Genomic DNA, 25,514 nt, shown 5'->3' on the forward strand with positions numbered 1-25,514 from the left:
AAGCACTTAAGGCTGGTAAAGAGGAAACAATGAAGAAAGTAGAGTAAGAATCTCGTTTAAAGGTAGAGGAAGAAGAAAAACGAAAGGAAGAAGCAGAAAAGGAACAATATGTTAAAGAGGTTATCACAGAAGATGCAAATTCAACCAAAGATTGCTCGGTTGAAGAAAAAGAAAGGTCGTTTAAAACGGTCTAACATGGTCAAATAATACCAAAAAATCAGCAGTTGCCACATCAGCTTTTCATCACCCACAATAATAGTTGTTAATGTTAAGTGACCATTTTGTAACAAATGATAATGTGAGTGACCGATCTGTGACTTTTCAAACATAAGTGGTGAAAACGAACACTTATCCAAATATTAGTGACCATTTACGTATTTTACCCTAAATAAATCTAATTATGGCGTTGGCCTCCCTCTCCTTCTGTCTGTCTCTCTCCTCCTCTTCTCTTTGAGTAGTTTCTTTTCTTCACTGAATCATTTTCAATTAATCAGATCTTTAAAATACAAGCTATTTCTTTTGTTTAGTAAAAACGAAATTGATAGAATTTTCCTTTTATTTTTATTTTAATTTCATTAAACGGGGGAAATGCCGGCTGTTTATTGGGCCAAATTGACGACATTTGAGGATTCTGAGAAGGAGAGCGAATTCGGTTTTGTCCGTAAGGTGATATTTCTTCCATTATACCATTTTGGACCTTTTCGTACCTCAATTTGATTTGTTCTTTTAACGTCGGATTGGGATTATCTTGATATGCTTGGTGATTTTTATTGGTTGATTTACATTTTCTTACTTTTATTGATGTGATTTAGTTGATTTGAAACGTTTTTCTATGTGCTTTATGATTTCTTTATCTGGTGATATTTTTCCTTTGGGACGTAGAGGTTGGAATAGCTGATTGAGTGTTTACTTTATTTTTTTATTCTTGATATGTGTTTTCTTTGGTTATTATAAATGGTAGTGATTTGAGATGTATGATATGACCTCTGAGAATTTCTTTTTCTTTTTTCTTTTAAATGCATGATCAGTGACTTTTGGACTGACTGGATGTCCATTTACGTGAGTATTGACAGGCTTAATTTTATGCATTCTTGTTTTTACTCATATAGCTACTTTGCTTAATATATATATTGGGGTGGGTGGGGCGTCTCTGTGCATTTGGTAATACTAAAAATTGGTTGCTTTCATTAGACTTGTGGTGATTTGATTTTTGTCTAACCATAGTTGATTTTATTAGACTTGTGGTAGTTATATTGTCATTTTTTTAGTTGAATCGCTTTCATAGCCCAATGTATTTGATTCAGATGCTATGTCTGGTAATGGATTAATTTTTCTGTCACAATTTTTCACTATGTGTTTGATTGAAGAACTTGTTAATTGTGAATTCTGTGATAATAGATAATGAGAAGTATGAGAAGGCTACTTTCTTTTCTCTTTCTACTTTCCATGTGGATATACAAGTAATTTTGTATTTGAAGAAAGTGCTAGGCATTCATATTTTGACTTTCTTTTGATGTCCATGTATCAATTTGAAATATTTTTTTCTGATTGACTACAACCTTTGGATTTAGCTAGGCATTCTGTTCTTACTTCTTTTTTTTCTTCTGGTTTCTCCACTTCAACTATCATACAGGTTTCTGGACCAGATGTAGTTGCTGATGGAATGGCTGGTGCTGCTATGTATGAATTAGTCCGTGTTGGACATGATAATCAGATTGATGAAATCATTCAGTTGGAAGGAGACTCTGCTACAATCCAAGGTGTTTTCTTAATACTAACATTACAACTTTAGGCTTTTCAGTTAAAGCTTTCCTTTTTCTTATGCTCTTTGCTTTCGTGGAAAGGGAGTTTGTAAAGAGAAGAAGAATTACCTGTGGCTAATGTGGATCCTTAGCGGAAATGAGTTCTAAAATTGATAAGAAACTTTCACTGTGTTCTTATTTCAGTCTATGAAGAAACAGCTGGTCTGATTGTTAATGATCCAGTTTTGTGCACACACAAGGTGTATTATTGTTGCTTCTTTTTTAATTTTAAAACTGTACTGGCTACTCTCTGGTTTCTTCACAGTGAGTTGATTAGAATATTGAGCTTATATCATATGTTGTTCTATGTTATTCTTACAGCCCCTGTCTGTTGAGTTGGGACCAGGAATACTGGGAAACATCTTGGAAACATCTTTGATGGAATTCAGGTTCAACCATACTTTAACTGCGGTTTAAATTCCTCTACTTCTTAGCTCTTTCTAGTCAATTTTGTTATGAAAATCACCTTATCTTTTACCTGTTGTGCTGTTAAATAGCATTATAATGAATATTGATATATGCTCTTCTTTTTTGTTTCAATTTTATATCAACATAGAGGCCTTTGAAAACTATTGCTAAAAGATCTGGTGAAGTGTACATCCCCAGAGGAGTTTCTGTCCCAGCTCTTGACAAAGATACTCTTTAGGAGTTTCAGCCGAAAAAAATTGGTACGTTGCTAACTTGCTATTAAGATTCAACTTACTTAGCTGTTGACTTCTGATGTTGGTGTTCAACACAATTCTTACTTCATGCAGGTGAGGGAGACCTGTTAACTGGTGGAGATCTGTATGCTGTAAGTTTAATGTGGCCTTGTGCTCTCATTTATAATATTAGTTCCTTAAGCAAGCCAAAGCTGAAAATGACAGGAAGGGAGGGAGAGTGCTTTGCAACTAGCTTTGAATTTTGTCTACAAAAATCAGCATATAGTGCTAGGGAGCCCAAAACCTGAATAATTAAGAGTAGGAAGAAAACCTACATGTTTCAATTCATTGCCTCTCTCGAGGCAAAAATGTGTAAACCAGTTCCTATAGTGAAATAGGATGGTGCTTAGATCACTTAATTTTATTTCTTTTTGGATCTTCTAAGGTCCTTAAATTAATACAATAGCTTCAATGCAGACTGAATTTGAAAACACTTTGATGCAACATCATGTTGCCCTGCCTCCTGATGCAACGGGAAAGATCACTTACATTGCGCCCCCTGGTCAATATTCTTTGAAGGTTTGGCTGTTTAATTCTTCTATCACATCTATATGCTTTAATGTAGGACATACCTTTATTTTTGCTATATTTGACCCTTATACTTTATTGCAGGCAAAGTTATCAAAGGCTCAAGGCGCATCGAGGTGTAAAGTGTCCTGGAGCCTTGAGGCGCGAGGCACATGAAAGGGGGGATTCACGAAGGCAAGGCGCATGATATCCAAAAATTGTAATACATGTATATATTAATGCAATTAAACTCAAATATCATATACATCCAATATTAGGCTTCAATAGAGTTCATTCTCAAACTCAAAATACCAACCTAACGTCATAAAAGCTATCAACAAGCATAATCAAGTACTAAGCACAATGTCACGTTTAATTTTTTTTTTTAAATTTAAAAAAAAAATTATTTAAAAAATAAGAAAATATAAACGTGACACATGTCACTTATGTATTTACTAATAGTAGCCACTTAAAAGTGTAACGGAAGAAACGTTATACACTTATTTTTAATAAAAAAAATTAAACATCAAAAATTAATTTTAAATATGATTTAGACATTTAATTTTATATTAATCATTATTTAGAAAAGGTAAAATATAGAAATGTTATTAGACGTAAATTTTTAATTACAATTAAATTAATATAAACAAATATCCACATTAACCGGTTCCAAAACGTTCCACATCATGACTTTATCTATTCCTCACAAGTATCCACGACAACTAAAGATTTTTCTTTCCGCCATTCAAAATACGACACATTACCATAGCTTGTGTTTAAAATTACTCACTAGTCACTTCCTCCTTTTCTTCATCTTCTTATTCGTACGAAGACAAACCATCGTTCAAAATCCCCTCATCGACCTTTTTATTTTTTTTTTGTAGAAAATGAACCCAAATAAGACAGTGGAGGATGAACAACACCCATCCATCGCTGCCGTGAACCGCCGTATCCAGTGGTTGTCCCTTCACCTTACCCCACTTCCACCGCTCCAATATTCACCCCAACTCAACATGCTAACGTGCGCCAAGTCGGCCAATAAACTCGAGGTCGACAAGGCCTCCCTGAAGAGCTACATGAGAGGGAAAAACAGGGAAACACAAGAGAAAATCATCGAGTTCTTCGAGTCGAGGCCCGATTTGCAAACCTCGGTGGGGATTCCGATGAAGGAACACAAGGTTTTAAGCCCACATCGCGCCTCAATTGCGCCTCGACTGAGCCTCGCGCGTCAGAGCCTCGTTGTGCCTAAGTGCACCTAGGCTACGTGCCTCACTTCAGTGTTGAAAAAGTCCCGTTCACTGAGCCTCTGAGCTTTTGGGCTTCAGGCGCGCTTTTTACAACTATGATTGCAGGATAATGTGCTGGAACTTGAATTTCAAGGTGTCAAAAAGCAAATCACTATGCTTCAGGTTTTTTTTTCTTTCTTCAAGACATTGCATTTTCGATTCTTATAGGTTACTGTGCTGGTCATTTCTTGTACTAGAAGTTGGTCTTGGCCAAGATAACTTTTGTTAATTAGCTTTGGATCATTGTCTTTTTATTAGTCAACTTACTTTTGATGGTTGGCGGGTCATTTTAGTTGGGTCAATATTTTGCCATGTGTATTAACTTTTTATTCATTTTAACAATTGCAAATATTTTATTTTGACTATGCTTCACCTGTTTACAGACATGGCCTGTACGTACACCTAGGCCTGTTGCATCAAAACTTGCTGCAGACACTCCTCTGCTTACTGAGCAGGTAACGCTTTATGGGTTGTTTTAATCAACTTTTGTTTGAATGGAATGTGGTATTGACTTTGTTTGTGGTCAGCATGTTCTTGATGCCCTATGCCCCTCAGTTCTTGGTGGAACTTGGGCTATTCCTGGTGCATTTGGCTGTGGTAAAACTGTGATTAGTCAAGCTCTTTCTAAGTTTAATTTTTTTATGGTTCTGTTGAACTTTAACTTTTTTCAATAACTCAATTATATATATTCATTGTGTTTATTTTTCTTACCATGTGCAGTACTCAAATTCCGATGCTATTATCTATGTGGGTTGTGGGGAATGAGGAAATGAAATGGCTGAAGTGTTTTTTTTTCTTTCAATTTGAAATTTTATGCATCTGGTAGATTTTAGTACCCTGACTCTATTTTTATTTATTTCAGGTTCTTATGGATTTTCCTCAATTGACAATGACATTGCCTGATGGTCATGAAGAATCTGTCATGAAGCGCACAACACTTGTAGCTAACACTTTGAACATGCCTGTGGCAGCTCGTGAAGCATCTATTTATACGGGTAAAACTTTGAAGCGCCTTTGGAACCAAGAGTGTCCAATTGTTATTTTTGGCTAATTTCTTTCATTACATGACGATTTGTGGGATTTATTCTTGTTACCTTCGTTTCCTCCTGTATTCTTGAAAGGACATGGGCTGCCATAACACTTCTTTTCGTTGATATGCAGGGATCACAATAGCTGAATACTTCAGAGATATGGGCTACAATGTTAGTATGATGGCAGACTCAACATCTCGTTGGGCAGAAGCATTACATGAGATTTCTGGACGGCTGGTAAAACTCTGCCAAACCTTTGCTAATGAAACAACCTGTCTTCCCTTTGACTTGTCATTTTTCCTACTGCTTCATATAGTTTAGGGCTTTAGGAATGTTGACTTGGTGCATTGGAAATGCTTCAGTTTAGTCCCCGTTCAATAACAGTTCATATGGCTGATAATAAATTAATAATTTTTCAGTGTAATTTGGGTAGAACTGCCATTTCTTTTTTCCAGTTGTATTGGTCCTTCAGGTTATAAACACTGTCAGAAAATAAGGTTTGCTGGACAAGTGGATTGTGTTTTATTTTGTTCATATTTCTTCTTTCTGTCTGGTATACTTTGGTATTCATCCTATTGTCTTCACCGCTTTCTTTATATTAAGCTCATATTGGCATCTGTGGTAATTTCTCTTGCAGGCTGAAATGCCTGCTGATACTGGATATCCTTCTTATCTGGCTGCAAGATTAGCCTCTTTTTATGAACGTGCTGGTAAAGTTAAATGCCTTGGTGGGCCAGAACGTACAGGAAGTGTCACAATTGTTGGTGCAGTTTCTCCTCCTGGAGGAGATTTCTCTGACCCTGTGACATCTGCAACCCTCAGTATTGTCCAGGTATAAATCAAGATTTTGTAAATTCCCCTGGTTATGTTAGTGCTGTGTATGACTGTTATACTTATCCGTGCAAGAAAAGAAAAATCTCCATGTTCCTTGTTGGTTTGGATTTTAGGTTTTCTGGGGTCTTGACAAGAAACTTGCTCAGAGGAAGCATTTCCCTTCTGTCAACTGGCTTATTTCATACTCAAAGTACTCGGGGTATGTTCATAATCGGATCCCTCTTAGTTTGTAATTATCTCAAAAAATGATTTTCCTTTAGGCCTTTTCCAAGTGGTACAACTTTTCCATATTGATTGATTGATTGTTTCTTGTGTTCCCAGGCATTGGAATCTTTCTATGAGTAATTTGACCCTGATTTTATTAGCATTAGGACAAAGGCCAGATAGGTGCTTCAGAGGGAAGATGATCTGAATGAAATAGTCCAGGTATGTTTCCGTACCATGTTATGGTTCTTGATAAATTTGAATTGAGGCTGAATCATTATACACAACATAATGTCGTTTTCATTTTCTTATAGTTATCCTTTTTTTAGTACTGTTTAAGTGCGGGCCTCCTTGTCTGACCTGGTAGGCCTAGCCCATACAGGAAAAATTATGGCTTGTCCTACCCGAATCATTAAAATAAAGGAAAAAAATTACTGGCCCAGGCTTGGTTAAGGAATTTGGAAAAAATCAGCCTACAGCCTGCCCCTTGGACACATAATTATGTAGACTGCTACTGTGAATTTTTAGACCGTCCTTTTATCTCATTCCAATTCAGCACTCGCTGGCATTTTTATGGTTACAGCTTGTTGGAAAGATGCTCTAGCCGAAACAGATAAGATCACACTAGAAACTGCTGAACTTTTAAGGGAAGATTATCTTGCTCAGAATGCATTTACACCGTAAGCTTCAGCCTTTACTATTTGATACCAGAAAATTACCTTAGTACTATCATTGTGTCAATGTCTTTGTCTCATATTGTAATCCTGTAATCCTCATATGCACATGTTTCTTCGTTTTGCTGGGACAGATATGACAAGTTCTGCCCATTCTACAAGTCTGTTTGGATGATGCGCAGCATTGTTCATTTCAATACTTTGGCCAACCAGGTAATGCAGCTATGCTTTCGACACTACTTCAACTGCTTAATGATCCTATTATGTTTTCCAATAATTTCTATTACGGCTGCTTTCGGTGCTGACATGGACTTCTATAATTTGACAATAGTTGGAGAAAAATGTTGACTTTTTTGCTGGCGTGCAAATTAGCAAAATTGATCTGACATAGAAGTCCATGTTGTTTTCCTTTAACAATGGTATCAATTTTATCTATGTGCTCCAGTAGAAATATAAGGATTCTATTACTCAATTCTGTGTAGTCCATGTTAGTGTATGGGGAGAGAAGTTACATATGGAAATTAGTATTTAAATCCTAAACAGTGTTTTGAAAACCGGACCGGCCGGTTCAACCGGGAACCGTTGTCTAGTCCGGTTCAATCTACACAGGTTGAACCGCTACTAGTGAACCGGCCAGAACCGCTGAACCGTTCGAACCGGACCGGCTGAAAACCGGAAAAAACCGCCAATTTTGTTTTTTTTATAAAAAAAATTAAATCAAACGACGTCGTTTGTTAAACGAGTCAAGTCGAACTCGAGTATTGCTGAGCTCGACTCGAACTTGAAAACTTTAAAAGTAAGCTCAACTCGACTCAAACTCACGAGCTAAAAATTATCAAGTTCAACTCAAACTCGAAATATAATATTGAAACTTGAACTCAAAAAGGCTTGAACTCAAAAAAAATTTAGAAGCTCGATTGAAGCCTAAAATTCGAGCTTGATTGAAGTGAAAGAATAGTTCATTCAATGCTCATCAAAAAGGCTCCATGATTTTGAATGCCAAATTACCTCTATTATTTATAGAAGTTAGTTGTGATGTTCTTCTATGTTTCTTAGCCATGTGAGATTGTTTTGTTCTCATATTTTTACTCTTTAGACTTTTGTGATGCTCTTCTATGTTTCTTAGTCATGTGAGATTGTTTTTTTAAAAAAAATTAAACTAAACAATATCATTTTGTTATGATTTTTTAGCCTCAAATTTATTTTTTAATTATAGTTATATAATTATATTTATTATTTAATATGTTTTACCTTAAATATTATGTTGTAGTTAATTTGAATCATTTTGTTTCACTTGATTTTATGGTTTTTAACTTATATATGTTATGATTTGCTTTGAATATGACTTGTGATATAAAAAATTACATTTTATTAAATATTTTTGATATTTTTATTTAATTTTTTAAATAATTATGACGTCGTCCGTTTTTCCGACGGCCAGACCGGTTGAACCAGTGAACCGATAGCATGACCGGTTCGCTAACTGGTCCGGTTATGAAAACCATGATCCTAAAATATCTGTGCCACTAAAGACGTTAAATTTATGCTAACAAAAGTACAACAGGATGTTATAGAAATGTATATAGCAATCGAAGTCTGATTGAGTTTGGTGTCATGTGTAGGCAGTGGAGAAAGCAGCTTGGATGGACGGTCAGAAGATAACATACAGTCTTATCAAGCATCGTCTGGGAGATCTCTTTTCTCCATTAGTATAAGTTTGAGCTTTCTGCTGGAAATTCTCCGAAGAATCAAATCAAAATGATGCAAAAAGTTATATTTCTAGGACGCCGTGTTTTCGGCCCAAAAGAAGGGGTGATGATGTGCTTAATTTGTCCATTTTTCCCTTCTACATCACACAGGTCACAAAAATTCGAGGATCCAGCGGAGGGAGAAGAAGCTCTTGTGGCAAAATTCAAAAAGCTTAACGAGGATCTTACAGCTGGTTTCCGCGCATTGGAGGATGAGCCTGATGAAGAGAAATCTAAAAGATGACTTTTTCCGCTACCCTAGTCCAGGTTTGTCTCGCCTCTGGCTCCATCTTTTGGAACATTAAGAAACTTTTATGCATCTTGTGCCGGCGTTGTAGCTTTTGTTAACTGCGTGCAAATTCCTTATTTATTATTTTTCTGGCCAGCATGAAACTGAATCCATTTATATGTACGTATGCCCTTCGGATTTGGCTTGGGGGCAAGGTCCTGGTTGAGCCGGCGCAAGTGCGCGACGGCGCAAAACCCCAAAAAAATAAGAGCCCCGAAATACAGCTATAAGGCAACTGACTATTGAATCCGACAATGACCGATGTTGGCTGGTAACCGTTGTTCTTCTGGAAATGAACCAGACATTTGGCCTTTGGGAAACACGAAAACATCACCCTTTTTAATAGATTTGGTGTAATACAGCTGTATTAATTATGCTTATTAATATAATACTGCTCATTAATAGTCAGTGGGGAACCACACCATTAATTTGGTGTAATACAGCTGTTTTAATACTGCTCATTAATATAATACTGTTTAACAAAGGAAAAAACGCATGTTTCCTTCTTATTATTCCACACACTTCGATTCTTCGTTCTTACCCCTTTATCAATCTCCAAATTTCCTCCATAACCATTAATATTCACCTTGGCTTTCTTAATTCTTACACAATACACATTTTCCCAAATTCAATCTCTTTAATAATTTCAATTTTGAGAAATTGAATATCCCATTTCTGGGAGAAATTAAAGAGATGGGTATTACTTCTTTTCAATTTAACGGTTCAACCTTTTTTTCCTAGTTGTACTTGTAATTGTAACTAATTAAATTTTGTACTTAGTTCTTATTATTGTATATAAATTGCAGATTTGATGATGTTAATTTGAGGAGAGTTGCCGAGTTGGAGTAGATTACATGCCAAATTGGAAGTTGAACTCAGAACTTTGGTGCTATCTTATCTCACTCTGATTTGTTTTTGATTTGTGTTGATTTTGTGGATGTTTTTGCTTTGTGTTGATTTTGTTCAATATGATTCGAAAATATCAATCTAGATATAAAAAGCGTCAAAAAACTAAAAGAGTAGAACAATTAATTCAGACTCAAAAAGGTTCTTTGGATAAGTTTTTTTAAGAATACCCAAGTAGAGGAAAATGATGTTAATTCTCAGGAATTAAATGGAACTAATGTTGATGGTGAGAATGTTGAACAAGAGGAAATTGTGGATGGTGTTGTTAATAAGGAGAATGCCAATATTTCCCATTATTCTGAACAAAATGTGGACCATAATTCTGATCATACTAACCGCAATGCTGAACAAAATGAATATGTTTATGTTGACATATATGATACAAGAAAATGGGATTCTCTTGAGTCTAAATTGATTGACATTTTGGCTGTAAATGGCCCCAAAAGAGACTTGAGCATTGTGAAAGGCCCCAAAGACAAATTTCCTCGTAGATTTTCTTCAACCTTTTATACAAGATATTTATCGAATGGTGAAACTTGTGATAGGGAATGACTTGTTTATTCGAAAGAGCTCGACAAAGTGTTTTGTTTTAATATTTTTAAAAAGGGTCATAGGAAAGGTAATTTAGTAAATGAATGATATAATAATTGGATGCATCTTAGTACCAGACTTACAGAACATGAAACAAGTATTGATCATGTACTAAACATGGCAACTTGGTGTGAACTTAGGCATAGGCTGCAACAAAATGAAACAATTGATAAAGTTGCTCAAGAATAATTCAAGAAAGAAAAAGAGTATTTGAAAAATGTAATTATTAGAATTATTGTTATTGTGAAGTATCTTGCTAAAAATAACCTAGCATTTCGGGGGGAAATGGAAGATTATATCAAAAGAGCAATGGGAATTTTTTGGGTTTGATAGAAATGTTGGCTGAGTTTGATCCTGTATGATCGAACATGTTCAGCGTATTACTAGTGGTAAGATTCATCACCATTATCTGAGTAATGACATTCAAAACGAGTTGATACTTTTGCTTTCCTCTAAGATTAGATCTATTATTTTCAAAAGAATAAAAGAGGCTAGATATTTTTCTGTGATGTTGGATTGCACACCAGATGCTAGTCAACAGGAACAAATGACTCTAATTATAAGGTGTGTTGATGGCTCTTCTAATACTTTTAAAATTGAAGAATTTTTTATCGAGTTCTTACAAGTTAATGATACAACTGGCCAAGGGCTTTTTAAAGTGTTAGAAGATGTGCTTAAATCTCATGATCTTGATATAGATAATATTAGAGGTCAAGGATATGATAATGGGTCTAATATGAAAGGTAAACATTAAGGTGTGCAAAAAAGACTATTAGATTTAATCCTAGAGCTTTTTATACTCCATGTGGTTGTCATAGTCTTAATTTGGTTTTGTGTGACATTGCAAACACTTTAAATAAAGCAAGGGATTTTTTTTGGATTAGTTCAACACATATATACTATATTTGCTAGTTCAACAAAGAGGTGGGATATTTTAAAACATTATGTGAAAGAGTATACTCCCAAATCACTGTCCGCCACACGTTGGGAAAGTCGAATTGATAGTATCACATCAATAAGATTTCAAATTGTTGAATTAAGGGAAGCCTTACTTGAAGTAGTTACTGTTGATATTGATTCTAAAACTCAGAGTGAAACAAAATCTTTAGCAACTAATGAGCTTGGTAGTTTTGAGTTTTTACTATCTACAATCATTTGGTATGATATTTTATCTGTTGTGAACAAGGTTAGCAAATATCTACAGTCAAAAAATATGGTGATTGATATTGCTATGTGTGAGATAAAAGGATTGATTTCCTTTTTTAGAAATTATAGAGATGTTGGATTTTCAAATGCCATGGATCTTGCAAAAAAAGTAGTCATTGAAATTGGAGTCAATCCTATATTTCCTCAAAGGCGTATAATACGTAAAAAAAGACAATTTGATGAGGTTGATAGTGAGGAGACATCATTATCTCCAGAGGAATCATTTAGAATTCAATATTTTATCTACATTGTTGATCAAGCTATTTCATCATTGGAAAAGAGGTTTGAACAATATGAATTATATGAGAGTGTTTTTGGATTTTTGTTTACTTCTACAAATTTTCAATCAATGGATGACATTAAACTCCAATCTTGTTGTAGTCCTTTGAAAATGCTATTAGGAGAGGTGAGTTTTCTAATTGTCATGGAAATGATCTTTTTACTGAGTTAAAATTGCTTAGAGAGATGTTACCTAAGGAAAAGATGGGAGCAATGGATATATTAAGGTTCTTGAAACGCTTCAATTGCTTTCCAAATGTCACAATTGCATACAGAATTTTATTGACTATACCTGTTACTATTGCTTTTGCAGAGAGGAGTTTTTCAAAGCTAAAGTTGCTCAAGTCATACTTAAGGACAACCATGACACAAGAAAGATTAAATGGACTTGCTTTAATATCTATTGAGAGTGATATTTTGGAAGACGTTGATATTAAAACTTTTATAAATGATTTTGTTTCAAAGAATGTAATATGAGTATCACGTTTTACGGGAATTTGTAAGTTGTATTTTTTATGGATGTGATGTAATTGATGATTTGAAATTACTATTTAAGTGGAGTTTTTTAAGTTAATGAAATTAGTCATTTATTATTTTAGAAAAATAATTTCGAGATCTAAGGGCCCCTTTACAAGAATTTGCACAGGGCCTCCAACAATCTAGCCACGGCCCTGCTTGGGGGGGAAATGGCATTTTCAACATAATAATATCAACAATCTACATATGCATTCATTGTTTTCGTTTTGTTTTATTTCCCTACTCGTTTTATATGTTATTTTAAATTCTCTAATAATATTTCGAGTAATATGTTTCTTTTTATGTATTCTATAATAACATCAGGTTGGAGTAGTGACCGACATAGGATTTTTTGTTAGGGGGCGAACTTACACTTAAGGGATATGAATTAAAATTTCAAGGGGGTGAAATAAAATTATGGGGAGTGGAAACAAAGTTTTAATAGGAAAAAAATTAAAATATATGGTAATTTTAAATTTTCGGGGATCCATCCCTGGGTTGGAGCACATATGCAAATGTAGAACCCAAACCCTTCATATTGTCTAGCAACTACAAATTAAATGCATATCCGTAATAATACCAATAAAGGATAACAAAATCCACATTACATGAATTGATGGTTTGTCGATAAATTCTGTAATACCCCAAATTTTGATTAGGACTAAAATGTAAATTTTAAAAGTTTAATGGATAATGTATAAATTAGGAAAGGTTTAAGGACCTAAGTGGTAATTTTTCCAAAATATTATTTCATAAATGGATAGTTTACTCTTGAAAGTGAGATTTTATGGAAAACAAATGTTTAATCAGATACTTGTGTTAAAAGCTATAAAGTGATAAATTCAGTATTGAAACTAGATAATCAGATTGAATCAAAATTTTACAAAATTTGAAGGATATTAGAAAATGGTTGAAAATATTATTTTTCATATTTTAGATCAGAGAAATTTAGCTCAGATCAACGTAGTTTTTCAGATTTGATTGAACGGTGGAATTTTAGTGACTAAAATGCAAATTTTGAAAATTGTATAGACAAAATAGAAAGTTAAAGCCAAGATGACTCATATTTGATTAACGAATATTTTAATGGAAGATAATGCAATTTCATTTGGTAATTATCAAGGTTCATTAATGGTAAAAATGAAATTTCTTAAGAATTTAATTTTAAAATTCAATTTAATTAGTTAAATGCCAAGTGTATTAATTAATAAATACTAAAATTATCAAGAGATGAAGCATATTTTTCAGCTATCCTCCTCATGGCAGAAACATACAAACTGTTAAGGTATAAGTTCTATTTTTGATTTTTAAGCTTATATGATTAATTTTTGGATTAAGATGTAAACTAAAGAATTAATTTACATGAAATTCTCTATCATTTGGTACCAATGTTTGATGGTGAAGATGCTTGTGTGTTGAGATTTGATGATTAGGGTTTATGTTGAGAAAATATTTTGATATTTCGATATAACAAAAGTGTTAATGAATTTTAAGATTGAATTTTAAAATTTTATATTCGATTCAATTATTCGAATATCAAAAATATTACTCCAAGTTTTCAAAGATCAATTTTTACTCCTTACTTAATGAAAAATTGTGATTTATACTTAAAATATTTTTGGAATAATTTTTACAGAGTATTTCGAACCATAATCGAGTCAAAAATGAGTTTTAAATAGGGAGGTATCGATACCTATTTTACGAGTATCGATACCCCTCAAACATCGAATGTAAAAGAGGTACGGATACCCTATAGGGTATCGATACCCCTTTATATAGAGGTACCGATACCTAGTCAGAAGGTACTGATACCCCTAATTTGATTTTGACTCCGAGAAATAACAGAATACAAAATGGATACCGATACCATGATAGGTATCAATACCTCTTTGCATAGAAGTATCGATACCCCCTTTAGAGGTATCGATAACGGTCGAAATATTTGAATTTTATACATGTAGTATCGATACCCCTATGAAGGTGTACCGATACCCATACACTCCCAACAGCTTTTTAAAGTGGATTTCACACAACAACGGCTCTATTGACTTCACCAAAGATCCCCAACGTCTAGAATTGATCTGAGGTGTATTTAAACAAGTTCTTGGAGCCATTGATGATGAAGAAACAAAAGAGAAAGCCTTAAACATCAAGTTTGAGCAGTTCAAGCCAAAATCTTTTCAATATTCATTTTGCTTTCAAGAACACACTTTGTGCTCAATTGTATTCATCTTTGAGTGTTCTTTCTTTGTTCTAGAATTGTGCAAACATTCTACCTTGTGAGGTTTTTCTGTAAGTTTGCAAAATTTGTAAGTTTCTCTTTGAGAGAGTATGATCTCATGAATTTGGGGTATAATTCTTGAGGGAGTTGTAAGGTTACTCTTTGTCCTCAAAAGAAAGACAAATTAGTAAATTTGTGGAAAATCCTTAATGTGGATAGCTAAGGTAGTGGACGTAGACTTTGGTTGAGAAAGTCGAACCACTCTAAATCGCTGTGCAAATCTTTTCAATTTTCTGTCAAAGCTTCTACCAAAATTTTTATTGCCAATTCACCCCCTCTTAGCCGATTCATCCGATCGATTAACTCAACAATTAGTATTAGAGTTACACTCATTTGAAGGTTTTACCACCTCTTGAGAAGATCTGGGAAGAGTTCAATCAATATTCAAGTCATCAATGGCCTCTGCATCGAATTTCGACTTCGCTCTTGATTCTCAGCCTGTCAATAAGCCTTCATTCTTCAATGGCACTAACTATGCCTATTGGAAGAATAAGATGAAGTTCTTTATTCAAGCATGTGACATGAGAGCATGAAAAATCATGATGAGAGGATACTCCGAACCATCCACTGATCTAGACATGTGGAGTGAAGAAGAGACAAGATTATTCCAGCTCAACTCAAAAGCTATCCATATTCTTTTCTGTGCACTTGGATCAAATTAATATGGGAGAATATCATCTTTTTCAACTGCCAAAGAGATATGGGATAAACTTCAAGTCATAGATAAAGGAACCGATGAGGTAAAAGAAACCAAAAGTAGTCTTCTTACTCATAGCTATGAAAATTTCATGATGAAACCAGATGAAGACATCAAAGCTATGACTGATAGATTTTAATTGTCAACGATCTCAAGGGATTCGAAGAAATAATCCCTAATGAGAAACTTGTGAGGTTGATAATTTATTCTTTTCCAAGTACTTGGCAATCAAAGAAGACTGCAATTATCGAAGCTAAAGACCTAAAGTCTTTAACTCTCGATGAGCTCATTGGTTCTCTCCTCACTCATGAAATGATGATTCTGTTAGAGTATGCCCAAAGACCAATCATATGATGATTGTAATAATACTTTTATTTACTGATTTTATTGAATAAAGGCATTGCCGCTATTATTTTCAGTTATATATATGTGTTTAATATAAACTGGAAGATAATAAAGTCTATATAATGACATAATTGTTATTATTAAAAGATCCCTAGTCAAGTATTATTATGGGCATGGACAATAATAATACGCTTAAGACTAACATGTTATTGATTGATGACAACGAGTTGTCATTGACATAGAGATGTCAGAATTGATACATGATTATATTGTTAGAGAACAATGTATTGGATTGACCCACCATGAGCATATGTCTTGGGTTATTATGTGACAGTCATAACATTACTCATGGTGATGACTATATGTATGATCCTCAGACTTGAGATCAATACTATCCCAATATATATTGTTGTAGCTAAACAAGCTCCATAACTGGTTGCTCTATAAAGATTGTTATTGAATATATCTCAATATATGTAGTGGGTGTGTATGATTAAGATAAGATTTGTCCTTCTTACATAATAGGAAATATATCACAAGCCGCTTGATTGAGTAAGACTAGAAACACATGGCCATGCTCAAATAAGTTGATATGAGATATCATAAACTATTCGTTAATTAAAGTCTACTCTAGATATCAAGAAACAATAGATGGGCTATACAAGTGTGACTATTCCAAGACTTGTTCCTATTCTAGATATAAAGGACATAAGGATGTAATACATAAAAGAGTTAATCACCAAGATGATATATCGAATCATATTTTCTTGTAACTTAGGTGACAATGATATATTGCTAGATGTCACTCATTGTATGTAATATTAGAATTGTTCTAATAATTACTGCTAACGTTACAAGAACCTACAGGGCTACACCCTAGGATTAAAATGAGCAAAGATGTACAATTTGTTGTACAATACTAAAATATATATAGATATAATTAAGTATATGTTTTAATAATCCCGAATATTTAATTTTAATTAATTAAATATAGATTTAATTAATTTGAAATAATAAAAACCCTAATATGATTAGGGTAACTTGGCTATAAAAGGGTGTGTTAGGTCTAGAAGCCGTTTTGGAGAAAACACACAAAACCTTCAGCCATTTTTAACTCAAAACGGTTTTGGGGGGAAACAAAATTGCTCTCAATCGGGTGAACTGAGTAGAGGCCGAGATGTGATTTCGTGGAGGCTTACGATTCGAACCGATCTACACCACAAGCATTCACTGTTGTCCTTGTTGTTTTTCAAGGAACTCGATGTAAGTATTTGCATCTCTTTCTCCCGATTTCAGTTTTCCGTACTTGGATCGCTGGTGAGACAGTCGAGTTTTGTTTTCGTTGCGCCATGGGGTGCGTCGACGGTCCCAACAGATTCAAGATGATGTAGAGCATGAGAAGAAGGACGACACAAAGAAAGAGATGGAGAAGAAGAAGAAGAACGTTGGTGTTGCTTTCAAATCCACCAAAGATGAGAGTGATTCTGACGATAACGAGGATGAAGAAATGGCCTTTCTTTCCAGAAGACTCAGAAAATTAATGAAACCAAATAGAGGAAGAAAATTCCAACGAAATGAAGGCTTCAAAAATGAGTCAAAGGAGAATGGCTCGAATGACTCGATTATTTTCTATGAATACAAAAATCCTGGGTATGTTAAATATGTTTGCCCACAATTGAAGAAGAAGTGTCTTTCAAAGAAGAAGCACAAAGCACACGTAGCTACTTGAAGCGATGATGATACATCCGATGAAGAGGATCAAGAAGTAGTCAACTTGTGCTTAATGGCCACCGGGGATGATTCTCTGGTAACCTCTAACTCATCTAATTTATAAGATTATTCATTTGATGAGTTATTAGAGAAATATAATGGGTTGGCCTCGGATTATGAGAGATTATTTTCAAAATACAAGAAAGATATTTCAAAATTGAAAAATGAAAAAGATCTCATATCTAAGACCAACAATGATCTTGAAAGTAAAATAAAATAATTCCAAATCAAAATAGAAGATTTTGAAAAGAGAAATTATGATTTGTATAATTTACTTTCAAGAGTCAATGATGATCATCAAAAGAAAATTGATGATCTTAAGGTTTCTTTCAATAAAGTTGGATCAAAACGTTTTGAAAAATGAGAAAGTTCAAAATCCAACTATATTAGAAAGAACTATAAATCTTACAATCATAGAGGTCCCCAAAGAACCTCAAATGGTAAAATCATTAAGAGTATATGGGTTCCTAAATAACTCAATACTAATAAGGATAAGGATATCCTAAACAAATGGATACCCAAGGGGGCAAGACTTTTAGGGACTAAAGAATATGGACCCAAAAGAATTTGGGTACCAAAAATAAAAAATTAATCTATGTTTGTAGGAAAATGAGCATTGCTTCAAGGCACGAAATTCAAGTCCAAATACATGGTACCTTGACAGTGGATGTTCAAGACACATGACCGGAGACAAGAGCGGTTTACTAAGCTTAACGATAAAATGGAGGAGTGGTAACCTTTGGTGACAACTCAAAAGGTTACATTGAAGGTATAGGTACTATAGGTAATACCTCTTCCATACAAATAGAAAATGTGTTATATGTGAATGGGTTAAAGCATAATCTATTAGGTATTAGTCAATTATGTGATAAAGGATACAATGTCTTATTTGAAACAAATGGTTGTAAAGTTATTGACATTGCATCTAATCAGATTATGCTTATTGGTCATTGAATAGGAAACATTTACATGGTGCATTAAGATTCTATTAATATGACTAATTTATGCCTAGTTGCCAAGGATGAACATGATAGTTGGTTATGACATATGAGACTAGGACATACAAGCATGCATGTTTTGCAAAGACTAATTCAAGGCGATTTAGTAAGAGGACTGCCAAAGCTAAAATTTGATAAAGATAAAATCTGTGATGCATGCTCAAAAGGAAAATAAAAGAAAGTTTCCTTTAAATCCATTAATGATGTATCAACTAGTAGAGTATTACAATTGATCCATATAGATCTTTTTGGGTCAATTAGAACTACTAGCTTGAGTGGAAAACAATATGCCTTTGTATTGGTAGATGACTATTCTAGATATACTTGGGTTCTATTTTTAAGTATTAAAGATGAAGAATTAGAAAATTTTATCACGTTTTCAAAAGTAATCCAAAATGAAAAAGGTTTCTCCATTTCAAATGTTAGGAGTGATCATGGTACTGAATTTGAAAATCTTGGATTTACTGAATTTTGTATTTCAAATGGGATTAGCCATAATTTTTCAGCACCTAGAACCCCTAAACAAAATGGAGTTGTTGAGAGGAAAAATAGAATTTTAGAAGAAATGGCTAGAACCATGCTTTGTGAAAACAATTTGCCAAAATATTTTTGGGCGAAAGCCACAAATACCGCTTGTTATGTAATTACCGAGTAATGATTAGGCATATTTTAAAGAAAACTCCATATGAAAATTTCAAAAATAAAAAGTCTAACATTAGTTATTTTCATCCTTTTGGATGTAAATGTTTTATTTTAAATAACGGTAATGACAATCTTGGCAAATTTGATGCTAAAAGTGATGAAGGAATTTTTTTGGGTTATTCCTTAAATTCTAAAGCTTATCGATTATTTAATAAAAGAACTTTAGTGGTAGAAGAGTTTATCCATGTTGTTTTTGATGATAATCCCCTTCAGAGGAAGGATTCTTGTGTTGATGATGACGTAGGTATTATAAATGCAAATGACGTGGAAGAACCATCATCAAAGGAAGAAGTGAAAGATGAGGAAAATCAAGATGCCTTCAAGAATCTAACTATTGAAGAAAGGGAAATCTCATACCCAAGAGAGTACAACTATGTCAAGGATGGTGAGATTTTAGGTGATTCATCCAAAGGGGTAACTGCTTGATCTTCTCTTAAGGACATTTGTAATTGTGTTGTATTCATCTCATTCATAGAACCTAAAAATGTTAAATAAGCATTAACCGATAAGAATTGGATTATGGATATGCAAGAAGAGTTAAATCAATTTGAGAGAAGTAAAGTATGGACATTAGTTGAAAGGCCTAGTGATAAATCTACGGTGTTTAGGAATAAACTAGATGAGAGTGGTAATATAGTGAGGAACAAGGCTAGACTTGTTGCTCAAGGGTATACTCAAGAAGAAGGTATAGATTATGATGAAACATATGCTCCCGTAGCTAGGATAGAAGCAATTAGAATGTTGTTAGCATTTGCATGTTTCAATGAATTTAAATTATATCAAATGGATGTTAAAAGTGCATTTTTAAATGGTTTTATAAAAGAAAAAGTGTATGTAGAACAACCTGTTGGATTTGAAGATTCAAAAGTTTCAAATTGTGTTTTTAAATTGACAAAAGAATTATATGGTTTAAAACAAGCTCCTAGAGCTTGGTATGAAATATTATCAAACTTTTTAATTGAAAAAGGTTTTTCAAAAGGGAAGGTTGACACTACATTGTTTATAAAAAGAAAAGGTAAAGATTTATTGGTAGTTCAAATTTATATTGATGATATAATATTTGGTTCTACTAATAATGTTTTTGCCAAGAATTTTCAAAGCTAATGCAAAGTGAATTTGAGATTAGCATGATGGGGGAGCCTTCATTTTTTTTGGGGCTCCAAATCAAGCAAATGATAGATGGCATCTTCATCAATCAAGCAAAGTATGTTCAAGATATGCTCAAAAACTTTGTATTGGAGAATGTGAAACCCCAAGCCACTCCTATGAGTTATTCTACAAAGCTTGACAAAGATGAAGGAGGTAAATGTGTCTATGTTAAATTATATAGGTCAATGATTGGTTCTTTACTTTATCTAACCGCAAGTAGACCGAACATCATGTTTAGTGTTTGCTTATATGCTAGATTTCAATCATGCCATAAGGAATCACATCTACAAGCCATTAAGAGAATCTTTAGATACCTTAAGGACACTCCTAGTATAGGACTTTGGTATCCTAGAGACTCTAGCTTTAGCTTGCATGCCTTCTATGATTTGGATTATGGAGGATGCAAAATAGATAGGAAAAGCACCTCCAGTACTTGTCAATTTCTAGGAAATATGATGATTTCTTGGTTTTCAAAGAAACAAAATAGTGTTGCATTATCTACCACTGAAGCATAATATATTTCAGCCGGTAGTTATTGCGCACAAGTTTTATGGATGAAACAACAACTTATCAAGTGTGACAATACTAGTGTTATTTGTCCCACTAAAAATCCGATCCAACACTCTAGAACTAAGTACATTGAAATTAGACATCCTTTCATTAGAGATCGTGTTTTAAAAGAGGATGTAGTTCTAGAATTTGTAGATAATTTGCATCAATTAGCGGATATTTTTACAAAACCTTTGGATAAAGAGAGATTTTGGACACTTAGGAGAGAATTAGGTTTAACCGACCTACCTTGACATAGTATTTAAAGTAATTTTAGCACTTTTAATTAGAAAAATAAAAATGCTCATAACATTTTTGAATGTCTTTTATGCTAATAGTTAGGGGGAGTTTATGATCTTTAGTGAAAATTAATAATATGTTCAAATAAAATTTAAGGTAGATTTGATTGATTGAACATTGTTAATTTTTGTGATATGAGTTGTCAATACCACTAGAGCTGGTTAATTTTGCATGCCAAGTGTTTAAATACAGATTTTTGACATTTCTGTGCACTAGGTATCGATACCTGTCACCCAGGTACCGATACCCCCTTGCTAGGTATCGATATTAATTCAAACAGTATCGATACCCTCCTTGAATGTGTATCGATACCCCTAAATGGGTACTGATACCCCTAGTCAGGTTTAGGTTTTAAAATCCCTAAAATCTCATATTTTACCCAAATAAAACAAAACAAACGCCATTCTACACTCTTTCACCCCAAACTCTCCATTTTTGCTCAAATCAACAAGTTCAAGTCGGAATTCATTAAGTTCTTCGACGTATAATCCTTCTAGTATCATCAAAATCATGCAAACAACAACAAATCTCACTCAAACCGATTTTTTCAAGGTAAACTTTTCTAAATACTATTTTATTAATTTTTGAACTTAGAACTAGTTTTAGTTTGTTCTAGTTCAAATTAGTGATCGAGCATTTAGTAGATTATAGTTTAGAACTAGAATCTACAACAAATTTCATAAAAAAAACACAGGATTTTTCAAAAAAAATTTAAATTTTCAAAATTAAAAAAAATGTTTTTGTTTTTTTAAATTGTTGTTTTTGATTTAATTATGTTATTTTCATGAAAACTATAAACATTATAAACTTTCAAATTTAGTTTTCAAAATACTTTTCAAAATTGCCCGTTAAACACAAAATTAGAGAACCTTGAATATTGAGGACTCATATTGAGTTTTGGGATTAATAATTGTTGCATACATGTATTTTTAAATTGCATGTATCCCATTTTAATTTTTAAACCATGTCTAAATGAGCTAGGACATCTTCTAGTCGATCAAACCCACCTCCAACTCCACCTCCTATTCCACCACAAAACCCTAATAAACCCGAGATGACCATTCTAAACTCATTCTTTAATGAACCAAATCGTAAAGGTCTCTACTCTAGGTTCGTAAACCATTTCGAGTCTTATAACATTAGGGAAGAGCGTATCACGTCTCTCCAAGCTATGATAGACATGAAATTCAAATACCTCCAAACCCTCAAATCGTGGAAATTTGATAAACTCTTTAATCTTGAACCAATTTTTTTATCATCAACTCGTTCGTATTTTCTACTCCAATGATGTATGTTTCCAAAACGAGTCTCGAACCGTAACTGAGAGTATTAGGTCCTATCTTTTAGGCCAATACAGTAATATAGACTCAGATGACATCGCTAATGCATTTGGATTAGATAACAGAGGGTTAGATAATGAGCGAGCTTTAGTGTCTACTCTTTATAAAGCCAAGTCTAGTGCGAGTGTTTTAGATTACCATGAACGTTTTCTTTATCTCATCATCTTTTGGTGGTTCAGACCATCCGGAGGAAAATACTCCACTCTTAGAGAACTTGACTTATGGTGGATACATTGTATCCAACAAAATAAGAAAATAAACCTCCCTCAGATTATCTTTGGAGAACTCGTAGAAACCGTAAACAATATTCCCTCTAAACGTGTTGAAACATTAGTTTACGGGTGTCTACTTAGTAATATGTTTATAAAAGATGAGCTTAAGGTAGAGCTTGTTGTAGCCATCCCTCTTACCACCCAAATAAATCTTACATCTTTATATAAATCGGGATGGAGTGGAGACAAAGACCATTGGGTTCGCTCAACTCAGAAAACTCCGGGTGCTACCTCTTCACGAGCTGCTCCGGCTCCGGCTGATGCTCAAGAGCTTGAAGACATATTACGGGATGTCGACGATCCCACAAACTTTCCCGAGGACGAGCCATCCCAGCAAGAGAGTTCGATGCCTCCATACTTTCAGTCTTTTATGGAGACATTGGATTTGAGGTTCACATCCTGGAGTCCCACTTGACTGCTATGGGAACTCAATAATTAGAGAATCAACGGGAAATTTGAGCTAACCGCGAAGTAATGGATAACAGATTCAATGCTATGGATGAGAGACTCGACGCACTTACACGAGATGTTGCTTCCGTTAGAGGACATCGATTCGATCTCGATCCTCATACGAATGATTGACCTTGACTTGCTAGTTTTCTTAGGTTGAATTATGAACTTAGAATTGTTAAAACATTTTGAATGATTTGGATGGATTTTAATATTTGGTTTGGATTGTTTTTGTTTTGAATGTTTGATTGTGGTTTGTTTGAATTGTTATGAATGTTTATTAGTTATTTGAACTTAAATTGAATTTTTATTAGTTTATGCATCATTTACATCTTAGTTAAATTATGACCAATTCCCAATTACATATGTTTTTAAATATTGATTATGGACTAATGGCTAATATTTTTCTTGACTTTGATCTTAACAGCTATATCAATATAAATCAATTGGCTATTTTCTTTAAAAAACTGGTTTAAATGTTTTATAGAGTTTTTTTGATTTAACAAAAAGGGGGAGAAATGTTATAGTAAGGGGGAGTAATTTTCAAAGTAATTTTTTAAAAGACAAAAATCTTAAAATTTCTAAAATGTTTTGTTATATCAAAAAGGGCGAGATTGTTGAGAAAACATCTTGATATTTCGATATAACAAAAGTAATAATGAATTTTAAGATTGAATTTTAAGATTTTATATTCGATTCAAAATTATATATTCGATTCAATTATTCGAATATCAAAAATATTACACCAAGTTTTCAAAGATCAATTTTTACTCCTTACTTAATGAAAATTTGTGATTTATACTTAAAATATTTTTGGAACAATTTTTATAAAGTATTTCAAACCATAATCGAGTCAAAAATGAGTTTTTGATATGGAGGTACTGATACCTATTTTACGAGTATCGAAACCCCTCAAACATTGAATGCAAAAGAGGTATAGATACCCCATAGGGTATTGATACCCCTTTATATAGAGGTACTGATACCTAGCCAGAAGGTACCGATACCCCTCATTTGATTTTGACTCCGAGAAATAACATAATGCAAAATGGATACCGATACCATGATAGGTATCGATACCTCTTTACATAGAAGTATCGATACCCCCTTTAGAGGTACCAATAACAGTCGAAATATTTGAATTTTATACAGGTAGTATCGATACCTCTATGAAGGTGTACCAATACCCATACGCTCCCAATAGCTTTTTGAAGTGGATTTCACACAATAACGGCTCTATTGAAATCACCAAAGATCCCCAACATCTAGAATTGATCTGAGGTGTATTTAAACAAGTTCTTGGAGCCATTGACGATGAAGAAAAGCTAGAGAAACAAAAGAGAAAGCCTTAAACATCAAGTTTGAGCAATTCAAGCCAAAATCCTTTCAATATTCATTTTTCTTTCAAGAACACACTTTGTGCTCAATTGTATTCATCTTTGAGTGTTCTTTCTTTGTTCTAGAATTGTGCAAACATTCTACCTTTTGAGGTTTTTCTGTAAGTTTGCAAAATTTGTAAGCTTCTCTTTGAGAGAAAGTGTTCTCAAGAATTTGGGGTATAATTCTTGAGGGAGTTGTAAGGTTACTCTTTTTCCTTAAAAGAAAGACAAATTAGTGAATTTGTGGAAAATCCTTAGTGTGGATAGCTAAGGTAGTGGACGTAGACTTTGGTTTAGAAAGTCGAACCACTCTAAATCGTTGTGCAAATCTTTTCAATTTTCTGTCAAATCTTCCACCAAAATTTTTATTGCCAATTCACCCCCTCTTGGCCTATTCATCCGATCGATTAACTCAATAGTTTATGTGAAGTTTAGTGAGTTTGAAGAATTGATGAAGAATTTTGATGATTTTGAGGTTGGAGATTAATTCTAAGACTTTTATGATGATTAATTTGATGTGTACATGTTTGTATACCATTTGGCCTAATTAGGGTTTTTGGAAATGTTGGGAAATTGATGTAAATTGATGTTGTTATGGTTAGAATAGCATGAATTTAATCTAAGTAAGTTGAATTCATGCTTGAAAATGAATGAAAAGTTTACCCTATGTACATGGTGATATTCAGCCAATTGGGGAAAAATTATGGA

At 33.6% G+C, this 25,514-nt stretch overlaps 2 pseudogenes; both read left to right on the plus strand.

Moving 5' to 3' along the window:
• Positions 1–588: 588 nt before the first annotated feature.
• Positions 589–9,100, plus strand: LOC120170584 (annotated as a pseudogene).
• A 669-nt stretch (positions 9,101–9,769) lies between these two features.
• LOC120170675 lies at positions 9,770–12,535 on the plus strand (annotated as a pseudogene).
• The last annotated feature ends 12,979 nt before the right edge of the window (positions 12,536–25,514 follow it).

The sequence above is a fragment of the Hibiscus syriacus genome, unplaced genomic scaffold (genome assembly GCF_006381635.1).
Source record: "Hibiscus syriacus cultivar Baekdansim isolate YM2019G1 unplaced genomic scaffold, ASM638163v2 tig00111783_pilon, whole genome shotgun sequence".
In the NCBI taxonomy this organism is placed as follows: domain Eukaryota; kingdom Viridiplantae; phylum Streptophyta; class Magnoliopsida; order Malvales; family Malvaceae; genus Hibiscus; species Hibiscus syriacus.